Below are 17,577 nucleotides of genomic sequence, written 5' to 3'. Positions count from 1 at the left end.
GGTGCCATCAGCTATATATATATATATATATATAATAAATGACAAAAAAATTTATATTCCCAAATTCATGATGTTGACAATCTTATAGTTTATTCCTTTAAATCAGTTGATTTATACAATTTTTGACAGTATCTGTTTCGTAGCGCAAAATCAATCACTTAATTATTATATCAATTAGTGAATCTATTATGTCCTTAACTCATCAGAAGAAATAGCAACAATCAATCCGTCAAAAGGAATTAAAATGTGATTTGACATATATACCGAAAGACCGAGGAGCGAGCGCCAACCAGACCTCGGCTGGACAAGCGCAAAGGGAACTGGGACCTTGGGGAGGCTGAGTGCCACTCAAATTCCAGTATAAACCAATGGCCACTACCAGCGAGAAATCAATGGTAAGCAGCTGTTGCGATGATGAAAATTCATTTGCAAATGCTATCGAATGAGGTGGAGAGAGCTGGACGTCTGGGGAGACTTGTTGTCACTCAGCTTCCAGAGAAAACCACAGGTTTCCAATCAGATCGTTTGTTGACTTGTGTGAAAGCTCCATGTAGCCAATAATAATAATAATAATAATAATAATAATAATAATAATAATAATAATAATAATAATAATAAAAGTACACAAACTTTAAACGGTAACAAACTACATAAAATCTGAAATAGAAATGAAACAGAAACATACAAAAACACTATATAAACCAAAGTGAACGGGAAACTGTATCAGAGAGATTAAACTTTCAGGTCATGAATGCATAAGTTCAATCATCATAACCATGCAATTTGCAATCCCCTTTGATCCATTCAAGTGGAATAATCAAACGTTACTTTTGGAACCTCCCTCTTATCCATCTAGACAATGAGGCTCTCTTAAAAAGCTAAACCGGATAAAGGGGTCAGTAATTCAGTAGAGCAGTAGTTTTCAACTGTTTTTTTTTTTTTCTGGTCCACATCCTTCAAAAAAAATCCCTTAAACCTTTCACCCGCTAAAATTTATGAACTCGCCGTTAAAATACACGGTGGGATCAAATCTATTTAGCTATGTATAGCTTAATAACAATTACAAAAAATATGCAAAAATGTAATATATGGTCAATGCTCATGTTAAAGGTTGAACTGGTTGCGAAATTAAGCTTCAAATGGATTTGTCCTCGAGATCCCTATATTCATTACACAGATAAATACTGCAGCATTAGTATCATGTTTTTATTGTCATGATGAACGTCAGATTTCAGCTTTTCAACAACCCCTATTTACTGGTTTCCCTGTGAAAATAACAGACACAACATCGGTTACAATATGAGAGGGTAAATTTTAAATTTACTCAGCAGACTGTCTTTCTGGTACCCTCCCCCCTCAAATGTCAATTTGTTTACTGTAACCTTTCAGTGGATGTAACCCCGTACTGTTGTATGGTTATTGCAGTTTTTCCTCGTATTTCTAAATGTATTGAACTTCTCTTTCTGATTTACTACTGTATAAAAGTCAAATAAAAACGGTTGGATTTTTAAAATCAAATCCGGGTCAGTCAGGTATGCTGATCACTTTCCGCGATAAATTCGTGCATACCCCGGTCACCAAGATTTTTATTTACTACAGACGTTCACCTTCTGTGTGAACGATAGATAAACACGAGCACGCCAACGCCAATTGCAACTACGAACGAACAATGTGACCCCCTTATTCACATAGGCGAACTGGATCACCTTTTCAAATAAATGCATTTATATTTCTTAGGGTATAATTAGGATCACAAGTGTGTTTGGACAATAGTTATTTTTTTTATCAATAAGTGGTCCCCAATAGCCGTACGTCAAAACAAAATGAAATAAATATTGGTGTGCCTCAGAGGTCGATCCTTGGACCTTTATCATTCCTGTTATTCATAAACGATCTCCTTGGCAACATTGTCTTCGAGATGGGTTTATTTGCTGATGACATCTTATTAACCTTGAAGAGTTTGATCTTGAGGATTTTGACCCAATATCGTTACATCCTGGTGTGTTTGGGACAGGATTTTTTAAACGCAATTCTTTTCAACTAGGAGAGATTAAATCCAATAATCAATAGTATCAATCCTTAAAAACCGAAGACTTTAATCCAAAAGATGTTGAGCCCAAATCATTTCAACCTGGAGAATTGGAGCCAGATGATTTAACCAAAATTTTTTCATGCCCAGTTTGATCCAGGAAAATTTGATCACAAATCATTTCATCCCAGACAGCTTGATGAGAAGATTTTGAGCGCAAACGCATCACTGGACGATTTTGATTAGTAAATCTATTCATCTAATAGAGTTTTACATAGGAAATTTTAGTACCAATTCATTCCATTGTACATTCGATATTTTAAAATCGCTAAGAGTTTTAATCTGATATTTTTGCACAAAATGTTAAGATATTATAAGATTATAAAATCTTTCTGGTAATTTAAACGTGAATATTTTTTGTTGAATCTGGAAATAAACGATGATTTATGCTTTAATATTATAGGAATGTAATGCACACTACGCTCTCTTTTATTAAAAACAAGGCCGATAGCCATTAGTCGCGTGCTCTCGTGTAATGAATGAATGCGTGAATGTAGGATTGACATGAAATTCTTAAAGATAAACTAAAATGACCGAAAAATGAGCTGAAATGATTTAAATAAAAAGTAAATGACTTAGAATAATTTTAATCAACTTAAGGATGAATTGGATGACCTTAAGAATGACTTGAATGCTTAAAAAATAACTAGAATCCTTCAAAAACAACTTGAATGTTCTGAAGAATGACTTGAATGTCTTTGTGACTGACTGGTTGTAAAGTGGGTGATCATTTTACAATAAATTAAGACAGAAAAGTGATCACCCGCTTTATATCACAATAAGTATAGCATGTAGTAAGAACAGATACTACACTTTGATCTTGGCCAAAAGACCAAGGAAAGCTGTATTTATTTGCTCCCACACCGAGCAAATTAGGCACAGGGCCGATTTTTAATGTGAGTAGTGAAGGGGAAATAGGGACAAACTCCTCGGGGAATAGGGGAGCTGGATAGTGACAATTGGTATGAAGGGTTGCCCCTACATTGACCAGGGTCTTATATGTGGGGTTGCCCACACATATGGTCTTTGTTTGTAGTATCTCCCGGAACAGATACTACACTTTGATCTTGGCCAAAAGGGTATTTATTTGCTTCCTCACCGAGCAAATAAGGCACAATGCAGATTTTTAATGTGAGGAGTGAAGGCGAAATGGGGACCAACTCCCCGGGGAGTAGGGGAGCTGGATAGTGACAATTGGTATGAAGGGTTGCCCCTACATTGACAAAGGTCTTATATGTGAGGCTGTCTCCACATATGGTCTTTGCTTGCAGTATCTGCTGGAACAGATGCTACACTTTGATCTTGGCCAAAAGGCTAAGAAAAGGGTGTATTTATTTGCTCCCCCACAGAGCAAATTAAGCACAAGGTCGATTTTTAATGTGTGTATTTATTTGCTTCCCCACTGAGCAAATTAGACACAAGGCCGTATTTTAATGTGGATAGAGAGGGAGGGGGAGGGAAAAGGGGACCAGCTCCCGAGAGGTGGGAAATGGGAGCTGGATAGTAACTGTTAGTCTGTAGGGTGATCCCTACATTGACCAAGGTCTGATATGTGGGGTTACCCCCACATATTTTCTTTGCTTGCAGTATCTGTTCCGACAGATAATACACTTTGAGGTATTAAATCCTTTATTCATGTTAAAAATACATTGAAAATCAACAATGAACAAAAAACTTAGGCATATGGCCAACTCAAAATGGGGAATTGTGCGGGTCGTTGGTCATCCTTGTCACCCCAGAACTAAACAAAATCAAAAGTTTCTCCCAGCTAGTATCTTCTTTCACCATAATACCACATTCACCCTTTCATAGTGGGGGACGTCCTACTTAACTCCCAATTTTTAAAAGATTTTTTATTGACGTGTAAAAACAAAAATAGATAACAATAAAAATGGTAAAATAATTCATTTGTGTCGAGGGCTGGGGGGGAACAAAAGGTGATTAGTATGACCCTCCCAACCCCGTCTAGTTGATAGACTGCTCGTTCCACTAGGTTTGTAAAAGGAACCTCGCTTCTGCGGGTCAGTCTCTAAGTGGGGATGCCCTCTAGATGGGGGTGAATGGAGAAAAGAAAATTTTGTAGGTAAGGAATTGGGGTTAGTTTGTATTTCTTTCTCTCCAAGATGGGTGAAATTAAGAGAAGGGGGTGAAAACAAAAATTGCAAGGAGGGGGTGGGGATCTTGGAGGCTTTCTAATCGGGGAGGGATGGAACACACACTCAGCTAGCTGAGAGGCTACTTGTTTAATTTTACTTTACGGAACTGTGCGTTCCACACCTAGGCGGGGAACACATATTCAAATTTGGCTCCTCTTCGTACACACAGACTTGCTACATCTATCCATCTTCTGTCAAATGCCGCACAGTGCATCCTTCTTCTATCACATCTGATCTTCACCCGTAGTTGGTGTTTAAAAAAAGCGACTGATCCTGATCAGAAAAAGACAACACCCCCCGGCAACCTTGCAGAAGCGACTTCCAAATCACCATTCTCGCCACTACCAGGATCGTAACGTAGACCATTTGTCTTTCCCGGTCTCACGGCGGTCTCATGTTGTCCACGGCATTGGATACGGTAATTGGGCGAGGTGCTCAGGATCAATGCGAGCCGTCACCTCGCTGACATACGACCAGTACCGGCGGAGTTCACGGCAATCGAAGAAAGCATGATCAGTCGTTTCTATGGCTGTTGTCCACAAACGTGGATAATCAGGCAACTCCAAAAACCCGGAACTGCATTGTATGCTGTTGAGTGGAAGTGCATTTCAGACCAATCGCCAGGTCAGAAAGATTTCCGAATTGTTCAGATGACTCGAACCTGGCGCCCAGCTCCACGCGGAGCAGAACTTACTCTGCTGCCAACCTAAACGCGCGCATAGCGGGTCGTCGGCGGACCCCTTCACTAGATCCCTGTGGAGTTCCCTACGGGTAGCAGTCACAAGGTCGCTGGACCTTGATAGTCGCTTTAGCATGGCTCGGTACTCTTTCATGTAGGCAGTTTCTCCCCGCGGCCTGCAACGGCTCTAGATAGAAGGGTCGAGAACGAGGTCGGGGAAGGCGGAAGTAACCACGGGATGCCACGATTGGTCATCTTGCATATAGTGGCTCAGGAAGGCCAGCCTCTCAGTGTCTCGATGACATTTCAAGCCCGGCATTCCTAAGCCTCCCTCACATGGACGTTGTATACAGACCTGTCTGCCCACCCAGTGTCTTCCTCTGTCCCAAAGAAGCAAGGACAAGAGTTCAACAAATGCTGTTAGGTGTTGTGCAGGCAGACGAAGTACGGCCAGTCAGTAAAGGATCAGAGGAAAGACGTAAATTGCGCACGCCTCAGCTCTACCCTTTAAGGAAAGTTTCATAGGAAGCCACAAATTGACTGCAGCCTCCACCTTTGACCGTACATCCAACCAATATTTGTCAAGCTGGAGACCCGGTCTGAACCACACGCCGAGGATCCGAACCGGGCCATCCGTCCAGCTGAAGGGAACCGCAAGGTTGGCGTTGCCACTCCGGGCGCCCAATCGAAGTCCTACCGACTTGCTGCTATTTATTTTGGTCCCTCTAATTATTTAGTACTGAGCGAGCGCCTCCAACTCAATCTCGATGTCTCTGAAGCTCGACACAAAGACCGTGACATCATCGGTGAACGCGGATACCTTGACGGCTGAGCCACCGGGTATTGCAATTTCGCGCAGGGCAGAATTTGCCTCCCCACGTCTCAGCTTGTGGAGCAGGGGCTCCAAAGCAAGGACATAGAGCAGGGGCGAACCGACCGAGAGATAACAAAGGGTTTTGAGCGCTTTCCATTGACTTGGACGACGGCTGCGGGCTGTCAATACATCACGGATATCCACTTGCAGAAGTCTGGTTTAAAACCAGCGGCCTCTAAGACAGATGCCAAGAAACGATGGTCGACCCTATCAAAAGCTTTGGACTGATCTAAGTGGATCAGCGTGGCTTCCGTATCGCCATCTATCCCTTCCTCTAGGATTGTGCGGATCAGGTGCAAGTTGTTCTGAATCGATCTCCCCTTCACAGTGTAGTTCTGTTCTGGTTCAATCAACTCGCTTATAACAACCCGCAGCTGATTCGACAGGACCTTAGCCAAAATCTTCAACTCTGTGTTTAGCAGAGTTCTGGGTCTGTAATCGTCTAACTCTTCCCCACCATGCCCGTCACCTTTCTTCAGAAATGTGATCACTCCCTTGGTGACTTGCCCTGGGATGGATCCCTGAGCAAACCAATGGTTGAACATATCCGTCAGAAGAGGCAAAAGCATGGGCGACAGGTCTCAAATATAGTTCTATCGCAGACCATCGTGTCCCGGCGATCTGTCACATCTGACCTGCTTCAGGGCAGTAAAAACCTCCTGCTCCATCACCTGGCCCTCGCAACTAGTCGCTCTAGCCGCATTGAGGCGGGGAGAGTCCGCCAAATAGTCGCTAAACTCAAGGACCGGAAGATCGGGCTGCTGCGTAAAATGCTTCTCGAAATGTTCTCCAAACCCCTCGCAGATCTCCCGAGTCGACTCCAGGGTGCATCCATCCGGATGTCTTACCTTTTCAATGTACTTGTCCGAGCCACGCCTAGAAATCTCACGACGCGCATCAGTGTTGGAGTTTACTGCTTCATTGCCTACCTTTCTAAGCCTAGTTCTGACTACTTGACCTTCATAACGCTCGCTATTCTCACGCAGAAGATCCTGTTTAGCTGATTAACCCTATCACTCTCCCCCATAGCCCGGGCTAGTTTCTACTCTAGCTTCTTCTTTGTCTTGGCCTTATCTAGTGCAAGGCGCTGGGCATACTTGACGGAGAAGGTTCTAATTTTTTATTTTAGACCTACCCACCGCTTACTCCTGATAACCGCCCCCACCAGTGCTTTTTGAATTAATTCTATTAGCTTCTCTTGGAAGTCTTGTATCTCCAGAAGGGAGGAGTTTAACTTCCAGTGAGCCACTAACTTAGGCCTATTTCCTAGCTTCAACCGGGCCATAACTAGTTTATGGTTCATCTGGCCTAGCCAAGTGAACGTGGGACAAGATAAGAAGTCTACTTCGCCTCGGCTAACTAACATCCTGTCCAAGTAAGTGTTTGGATAGGAGGAAACGCTATTGGTCCACGTCCACATCTCCCGCCCCGGATGCTCGACCCAATACCTGTCGACCAGACCGCATCTAGCCATCAGATCAGCCAGGCTGGACTTGCACCTCTCCGATCCTCTAGCATCGCCTCTTACCTTATCTATCTCGGGGTCTAAGATGGCGTTGCAATCTCCCATTAGCACTACCTGCTTCTGACAATCTACAAACGCGTCAAGCTGACTGAAGAATGAGTCCCTCTCACGAGCGGTGCTGGGCGCATGAACCGTGATCACCCAAAACACAGAATCTTTTACGGCAACATCGGCCACAACCAGCCTGTCCACCGCATTCCTATGAACAACGTCGACCGTCGCTGACAGGGTACGTTTAACCAGCACAGAAACTCCCTTCCCCCGTGGGCTGCCATATGCTGAGAAAACCTCAAAATCTCGGGCTAGCACCTGACAGTCCACAGACGAAACAAAATGCATCTCCTGAATCGCAGCCACGTCCACTCCCAGGGACAAGAGGTTGTACCGGGGGCGAGCCACCCGGCTCAATGATCTCAAGCCCCTCGAATTCAAACTAGCCAAATTCAAAGCCATGGTACCTACCTTAAGGTGTGTCACACTCAGCTCCGTTTAGCGAGTCGTCGGCAGCCCCCATACTAGATTACTGTGGAGTTCCCTACAGGTGGCAGTCACAAGGTCGCTGGACCCTGGTAGTCGTTTTAGCACGGCTCGGCACTCTTTCGTGTAGGCTGAATCTCCCCGCGGCCTGCGACGACTCTCGATAGCGGGGTCGAGAATGAGGTCGGGAAAGGCAGCAGTGATGGTGGGGTGCCACAGTGGATCATCTTGAAGGTAGTGGCTACGGAAGGCCAGCCTCTCAGCGTCTCGATGACATTTCAAGTCCGGCATACTTGACGGAGAAGCTTCTAATGTTTAATTTTTAGACCTACCCACCACTTACTCCCGGTAACCGCCCCCACTAATGCCTTTTTAATTAATTTTCTTAACTGGTCTCGGAAGTCTTGTATCTCCAGAAGGGACGTGTTTAACTTCCAGTACCCCGCTAACTTAGGCCTATTTCCTAGCTTCAGCCGGGCCATAACTAGTTTATGGTCTGACTGGTCTAACCAAGTGAACGTGGGGCAAGATAGGAATTCTGTTTCGCTTCTTCTAACTATTATCCTGTCCAAATAGGTATTGGGATAGGAGGGAACGCTATTTGTCCACGTCCACATCTCCCGCCCTGTATGCTCGACCCAGCACCTGTCGACCAGATTGCATCTAGCCATCAGGTCAGCCAGGCTGGGCTCACATCTTTCCAACCCTCTAGCTTCGCCTCCTACTTTATCTAAATCTGGATCTAAGATGGCGTTCCAATCCCCCATTAGCACTACCCGCTTCCGACAATCTACAAACGCGTGAAGCTGACTGAAAAATGAGACCCTTTCACGAGCGGTGCTGAGCGCATGAACCGCAACTACCCGAAACACAGAATCTTTTACGGCAATATCAGCCATGACCAGCCTGCCCACCGTATCTCTATGAACAAGGTCGACTGTCGTGGACAGAGTTCGTTTCACTAGCAAGGAGACTCTGCCATATGCCGAGAAAACTTCGAAATCCCGATTCAGCACCTATTCAGTAACTATATATATATATATATATATATATATATATATATATATATATTGTCATCGTTTCGTTGTATCACAAAGTCTTGTTTCGTTGTATCACAACTCATCAGTGCCGCTAGACTAGAACCTCTCTAGCACCTCTCCCAAGCCGAGGATTGAACCTAGAACCATCGAGTTGGCAGTCAGCAGTTCTACCGATCGACCCACGGGATTGGCGCCCGTAAATTGTCTCGCCAAATTTCAATTTAAACAAACATTTTTCCACCACTTTTACAGTGCTCTAACCGCTTGTTTATAAACAAACAATGGGCGTCGCATTTTTCAGCCAATTAAATAGCGGGTGAGATTTAATCAATCCACATCCTTAAATAAAGAACCTTAGTTCCTTTTTATTTGTCAATCAATTTATTTGTAAATGAATTAATTTTCTTCTTTAAAAGCAACATGCCTTAAGAATTCGGCTTAAAAATTTAAAAATCGATTAACGATTAAATTAAAATTTGTATTTAAAAAAGAGAATACATGAATTAAATTAAAAATAGGAAATATTTTTTTAATGTCAATAAATCAATAAATAAAATATTAATAAACTTTATTCAAATATCCGATCTATATCCGGAAATTTCATACTAAATTATCTGGTACAAATTCTGGGGGTTTAAAAAAATTATTTGCTCAGATTTTCCTCTCCCTGAAAAAATAGTTGAATTAAATGCTACTGATTGAAAATATTTGCTGTCAGAATCCCCGACGGTATTAATAAAACGATATCTATATATCTATAAAAGTAAGAATGTGTGAGTGAGGACACTTCTCAACTTATATACTCAACGAATGTTTGATCTACAGACTTGAAATTGGGTACATAGGCTATTCAAATGTGTGGAAAATGTTTCATCGATTTTCATCCAGAAAAAAGGGCTGCTTAGGAGTTAACATTGAAAAATTGGTACGTGAAGTTCATCGGATTTTTATCTGTTTGTCAATTGTTTCACGAATATGCATGCTCGAATCGTTCACATGACAGGTTTCTTATGTTAAGAATGAATAAGTTGTACACCACTTTTTAAATCATGGCAAGCTGGTCTAGTAGTTATCGTACGTGACTCACTGTCTTTAGGTTTTGGTTTCGATCTCAGTTGGAGTATTTTTTTACTTACAAAAATTAAACTGTTTAGAAAATAACTAATACCAAGACCGTCTTAAAAGACAAGATGGCCGGTGGGCAAAAATAATTTAATCTGCTGACGTCATCACGGATAGTCCCTTAACATTTGGTGCTTGACACCGGTAGTCACCGGTAGTCACTCGTGGATATTGTAACGTCTTGAAGTCAGGTTAATATTTCTTTTTTTATTAAAATGCCTTCACGGTGCATCGTTCCAAATTGCCGAGGAAATTATCGTAAAGGACCAAAAGTGACAGTATTTTCATTTCCGAAAGATAAAGAATTATATTGCCTATGGATTAATGCAGTAAAAAGAAAAGATTTTACATCATCTCCATTCAGCAAAGTAAGTTTTAACGTGCTCCCCCCTCATGTATTTAACACGATGTAACTATAATTTAATTCAAGATTATCATCCTAAGTTTTTTACCATTCAAAAGAAGCTTCAAATAAATTGCTAATATTAAAAAAAAAATTTTTTACAGCATACAAAACTAATGAAAATGCGAGACAACATTTGCGTTTACATTATCGACTCTTTAAAACACGTTCTTTTGAAGAGACGATTTTTTAAGCTGTTGACACACATGTTTTAAAAATCTAGCAAAAATTGATTTTCCTGAAATTTTTCAATATTTAAAAATAAATTATGCCGGCTGATAAAATTTTTAAACATTTTTTAAAGCTAGAAAGATAAAATTTAAAAATACTTATTTTATATATATATATATATATATATGAAACTAAACTAAAAAAAAACGCGCGTTCACTCGTGGTGTTATAGTTTATTTCATTAACGTATTTTAACAAACTGAAAATATGGATATAAAAAAATGATTTTGCATGTTATATTTGTTATGTGGTGAAATAATCTTAAATAAGAAGCATGATTTTTTCTTTAGGTTAATTATTTTTTTACTGTGCAATACTTCATGAATTTATTAAAGTTTAAAAAAAAATGGTTAAATATGAAGAATAACTCCACCTTCGAGAATTCCTTTAAAATTACCACTTTTATAGGTTTTCGGGTGCGCTAAAAACGAAAATAACATTTAAAATTAAGGCAAACGAGTATTTTCTAAGATATCTTTAAAAAAAGAAAAACTACTTGTTTCCTGGAACTTTAAAGGATTTTCCGAGGGTAAATAGTGGCCACAAAGTGGATGGTCAGTTTACGTTAAATTATTATAGAAAAGTGATCCCCCACTTTTTTAACTAACACTTCTTGGAAACTACTTGTTTGCCTTAATTTTAAATGTTATTTTCGTTTACAGCGACCTCAAAAATCTATAAAATTAGGAATTATAAAGGAATTTTCCAAGGTGAAGTAATTCTTCATATTTACCAAAAACTGTTTATGACTATTTTAGTCAACAACAACAACAACAACAAAAAAGTTCATTAATAATTATTTTTCTATCTTATCGTTTTTTTTGTCATGTAATTTTTTTAAAAGTCAAACATATAGTACGGTTTTCTTTTAAATTATTTCTTTAGGTATGTGAACTTCATTTTCGACCTGAAGACATACGGCGAGAGACTACAGCATTTGATGAAAAAACCGGAAAGTCAATCACTGCTAAATTAAAAAATCCATGTCTTAGAGAGGGTGCTATTCCTAGAATACTACCAAACTGTCCCTTCTATTTATCATCATCAAGCACTTTTAGAGAGTCCCCTAACGCAAAGAAAATGCGTTTAGAAAACTCTGCCCTTAAGCGTGCCTTATGTGGAAGTGCTGCTGACGAGTTAGAGTTACAAAAACGTAACACTTTCCATATCATTGATGATTTGGAAACAAAATTGAACTTCCTAAATAAAAATTATTGGACTTTTATTAGGCAGGAAAATACCATTATGATATATCATATATACAGATGTCCATGCCCAAAGATAAAAATGTCCCTTGTAATTGAATCGGACTTGGCCGTTGCAGTATTCTGCAATGATGTTAAAATGAGTTCTATAGGAGAGTATAAGGCTCCTAAACATGCAACCGATAAAAATACTCTACAGATTTTGATGGAAAACATGAAAAAAATGGACATCGAAGACATCGTTTTTCAGTTAAACTAAAAATGGACATCGAAGACATTGAAGACATCGTTTTTCAGTTAAACTAATTCATCGTTCGTTTTTCAGTTAAACTAATTCATCGTTCGTTTTTCAGTTAAACTAATTCATCGTTCGTTTTTCAGTTAAACTAATTCATCGTTCGTTTTTCAGTTAAACTAATTCATCGTTCGTTTTTCAGTTAAACTAATTCATCCTTCGTTTTTCAGTTAAACTAATTCATCGTTCGTTTTTCAGTTAAACTAATTCATCGTTCGTTTTTCAGTTAAACTAATTCATCGTTCGTTTTTCAGTTAAACTAATTCATCGTTCGTTTTTCAGTTAAACTAATTCATCGTTCGTTTTTCAGTTAAACTAATTCATCGTTCGTTTTTCAGTTAAACTAATTCATCGTTCGTTTTTCAGTTAAACTAATTCATCGTTCGTTTTTCAGTTTTGATTTAAAAAAATATTGTTTATATGATTTAAAAAAATATTCATTTCGATTTTTAAAAAATTCATTTCGATTTTTAAAAATATTGTTTTTGATTTTGAAAAAATATTGTGGTTCATTTGCATTTAAAAATATTGTGGTTCATTTTGATTAAAAAATATTCATTTTGATTTTAAAAAAATATTGTTCATTTTGATTAAAAAATATTCATTTTGATTTTAAAAAAATTCATTTTGATTAAAAAAAATTCATTTTGATTTAAAAAATATTGTTCATTTTGATTTAAAGATATTGTTCATTTTGATTTAAAAAATATTGTTTATTTTGATAAAAAAATATTCATTTTGATTAAAAATAGTTTAATTTTAATATTTGTTTATTGTCTTAACTCATATCAAATGTTTTGCTTGTGTTCTGCTTCAAATATTCATAATCTTACATGCATAATTTTCATTTAATTATATTAAATAAACTTCAAGTTTACAACAAATCAAATCGTGTTCCTTCACTTTTTAAAAATGTAATTTATAAGTAATTAAAGAACGCATTCTAATCTTTAAAATCTATAATACAACGAAATATTCAATTGCTTATAATACTAAAACAAACAACTTGTGTTTTTTATTATTTTTTTATTATAATATTAGATGAGTTTCAGTATAAATCATCGTGTTCTTTCTTTATTTCTTTATTTTAATCCAATTTTGAAGTTTTGTAACACTGTAAAAATTACTGTTCATTATTGACAGTCTAAGAGTTCCACATATCTTGCTTGTTGGAACCTCGGCGATGACGTCATTTTTTCAGCTTGCCGGCCATCTTTATAACGAAGGCCACGCTAATACTCGTATGCACAGTTGTCAGTTTCTTTCCGGTATTTTTTGTTGTTTTTTTTTGTTTTTTTTTTTTTACTTCATTTTTTAAGGAATTTAACGTCCGGTACATCTTCTAGTAAATAATAAAACTGTTAATCTTGCACTCAAGCCAAAATACGATGCCAGACAAAGCATTTAATGGATGCAATTTCATTTTATTAAATAGCTGTTCGGTAAATCCATCGGTCACTATGTTTCGGCTGAAATGACGCAAAATACCTCGATATGCTATAAAACAAAACAACCAGGCTAAACGTATAGCTACATATATTTAACTAAGATAATAGTGCATTGTTAAGAATGAGCAGGTTTGAAAACACTTTTTAAAGATTTTATTAAGCTGGTCTTATAGTTATCGTACTTGACTCACTGTCTTTAGGTTTTGGTTTCGATCTCAGCTCGAGTATCGTTTTATTTACAAGAATTAAACTGTTTAGAAAACACGTAATACTCGCATGCACAGTTGTCAGTTTCTTTTCGTTTTGTTTTGTTTTTGTTTTGTTTTGTTTTTTTACTTCATTTTTTAAGGAACTAGCGGGGGTACCCGGCGTTGCCCGGGTGTTTGTGTTAAAGGGGGGTAGATCAAAAAAGAAAAGGTTTTGGTAGGAAGGTAGGCTCGAAAACAAATATTAAAAAGACGAAAAAAAAATAAAACAAAAAAAAAACAACAAAAGTTTTAGGATGGAGGTAGGCTGGAACCCGATGGGTTAAAGGGGTATCATAACTTATCAAGGCCCGAAGGCCACTCGAGAATAAGGGTTAATGAATCTAAGTGTAGTAATCGTTAATGTTATAAGTTGGGTAGGATTTGATTTTTTTAAGGGGACGATTCAACAAGAACTTTTCTTCATTGGACTTGAAGACTCCGATATTGTAGTTGATCGAGAAGCAGCCAGCGGAACAGTGTTGCATGGGCTGATAGTTCTGGAAAAGAAGCTGCATTTAGATTAGACACAGATAGAGGATGGAGGAAATTGTTGACAGTATTTGTAGCTAATCGATTGATTTTTGTGAAAGTCTGGTAAGGGGATGGGCATAGATTGTTACGACTATCAGATTCAAGCTATGAAAAAAAAATATACAAAAAAGATTTTATTTTTTCAAAAAAGGGCGACAATCAAAGATATAGTTAAATAAGGTTCAACACTGACTTGGCGTTCGTGACATCTGAAAGCCTGGCCCAAGACCCTGATAAATGGCCGAATTTTGTTTTCAAGTATGTGGCGAAGCGTTGAAGTATGCGTATAAGTCAGAAAAGTAAAGCAACACAGAACGAATGATATATGAATGTTTTTGCCTGGATGGGGGATGTGTCTGGTACTTGTATGAATGAATATTGTTTAGAGTAGATATGAAACTTGAGACCAATCATATTCCCTCCTGAGTTTTAGCCCAGAAAATTAGAGCCACAACAAAAGTACATCTACATGAAAACGAATTGTTAGCATCGCGTTGGCAAACATTACTACTTGTCAACACAGTTGACGACATTGGAATTTCAAAGTTCAAAATATGTTCACTCTCGGGGGTATTTAGGTTGTATGGGCTTGCTTTTCTTTCAAACTTAATGTATGAATTACAAGTTGAACAATTCTCCTAAGGACGGGTTTATAATGGTGTGTTTACATGTTTGCATGCACCTTTGTTGAATGCACTGAATACGACATTTAAATGCTGGGTGTATAAGTAATTTTGGTCGGTTTGTTAAAAACATTAATGATTATATTAAAAGACAAGTTAGGTATGGGCATTTCTTTATATTTATATGTTTAGATATAAGGTAACCTCTTGAACTAATGAATGTAACAGTATGAATTTTAGAATCACATACACACACACACACACATACACACACACACACACATATATATATATATATATATATATATATATATATATATATATATATATATATATATACTCCTATAAATTCGTTTTTCTTTTGTGTATATTCATATTCATATTAAAACCACTCTTTTCTATTTATTTAAAAAGAAAATACTATTTTGTTATATATGGGTTGTTGTGGAATTGCATTCACTAGCAAAAGATCTAGCTAATTTGCATGTTCTTTTAAACATTCATTTAATTAATTCCCTATTAGTTTTTTTCGGTTTTGGGTCGAAAATTATGGCTACCAATATATAAATGTATGTATGTATGTTTGCATGTCTGCCTAAAACTTTCGAAAGAGGCGACAGATTTTCACAAGATCAGTATCGTTTTGAGGCTCGACCCTTCAGACGACAAATACTGAAAAATTGGCTAAAATTTTCTACAGGGAGGGTTTCACTTTTCTACAAGGAGGGATCGATTTTTTCGCCGATATTTTCGAAAGTCATCTCCTCTTTTCGATTGTCAAGCCTTAATTTAAACCTACGTCACTTCCGGTTTGGCGGTGGTCGTAACAGCAAAGGCGTCACATTTTTTTCCTGTTCTTTTCCTCCTTCGCGGTACGGGTTCGAGCCTACCTTCCTACTACCGCTTTTTTTTTTTGCTCAACAAACACCCGGGCAACGCCGAGCCCCCATGCTAGTATATATATATGTATATATATGTGTGTGTGTGTGTGTGTGTGTGTGTGTGTGTGTGTGTGTGTGTGTGTGTGTGTGGTACCCGGAAAACATAACTGAAGTGCACAGATAATTTAAATGCACCATCAAGACTCAGAATTACTCGTTTGCGAGATAATTTTAAATAAAAAGGGACAGTTCAGTTAAAGATGTCCATAAGAACAACCCTTGGAACCCACGATCATCAACCAGCCTCAGAAAAGCAAGGCATAAAATCATTGAGAGACTTCATGAATGGCCTAGAAAGGCTGTTCCGCAAACAGTTCGGGAGATAGGAGTTTCAAAATTTTGGATTCAATTAGTGACCGTTCTTAGTTGTGTATGGACTACAATGGTAATCAATTTGAACACTTTCGACAATTAACCGGTTTCATTACTCATTCAAAGTATTTTAATGCATGAAATCTTTCTTTATTATAATAAATTTTGATTTTATGATCATTTAAACAGTGTATACATTTTATTGGGATACATTATATATATATATATATATATATATATATATATATATATATATATATATATATATATATATATATAAAATAAAATAAAAATTACAATTAAATTTACCAAAATGAACCAAGCGAGTAAAATTAAAATATATTATAAATATTAAAGAATTAATATTTATAAAGTCATCTCAGCCAGATGTAAAAGCTCGATTAAACCAAATAGGAGATAGAGCTTATAATACGAGCAAACAGTTAATAAAACATGTTAAAAAACACTTTGAAATGAGTTAAAAACATATTTAATCTGAAAAGGAAACACTAGATAAGTGGATAGTCCTTAATTCGCGGAGTTTCGAAGAAATATTTTCGTTCTAATCAGAGGGTAGGAATTAGCAAAATGCGGGATCGGATTTTGCATGCAAAAGTATTTGATGAAACAACAAGTAAGTCAAAGATCTTACTTAATAACAAAAAAAGTGAAGCAGATGGAATATGGTGAAGAAAAAGGTGATTACACATGAATGGATAGTCTGATGGAAGATAAATAATCCAGTGACGGTAAAATCCAAATATATGACTTCAAGAAAGTTAAATTAATTTCCATTTGCACAAGTAAAATCCAAGGAAATCCCGTAATTGGAAGAAGATTGTCCATAATAATCCAAAGGCAGAAATCCATGGAATAATTCACAAAAATGTGTACAATGAAAAAAAGGAAAAAATTCCAATAATATTAATAAAATAAAAATAAAAGAAAAAATATATATAAACATATATATATATATATATATATATATTATGTCAACTACCTTAAGAAACTTGTTTCTTATCGTTGAGTACTTTCAGTTAAAATAAAAAGTTGGTCAACTTAGCTCATACGCAGATCATCTTATAATGATTAGATAACTTTGACAGACGTTAAAAACATTTTAAAAAATAAATGTTTAAAATTCAACACTATTTCTCGCGGTTAACGGTAGCCGAATGGATTAGGTCCTTGTTAATGAAGCCAGAGAGGGCTTCTGTTGCCGGGTTCGAATCTGCACTGATGATTCCCGAAAGGATGAAACACTAGTGTCTGTAGGTATTTAATAACTATTAAACTAGGGGAAAGACCCAGCGTTGTCCGGGATTGAATGAGGATCAACACATTTACACCCTCCCATATTTTTTATCGTCACCTAAAT

Source organism: Euprymna scolopes, chromosome 3 (assembly GCF_053919585.1).
Source record: "Euprymna scolopes isolate OS-2025 chromosome 3, ASM5391958v1, whole genome shotgun sequence".
In the NCBI taxonomy this organism is placed as follows: Eukaryota; Metazoa; Mollusca; class Cephalopoda; order Sepiida; family Sepiolidae; genus Euprymna; species Euprymna scolopes.
Note: the sequence above shows the minus strand (reverse complement) of the source record.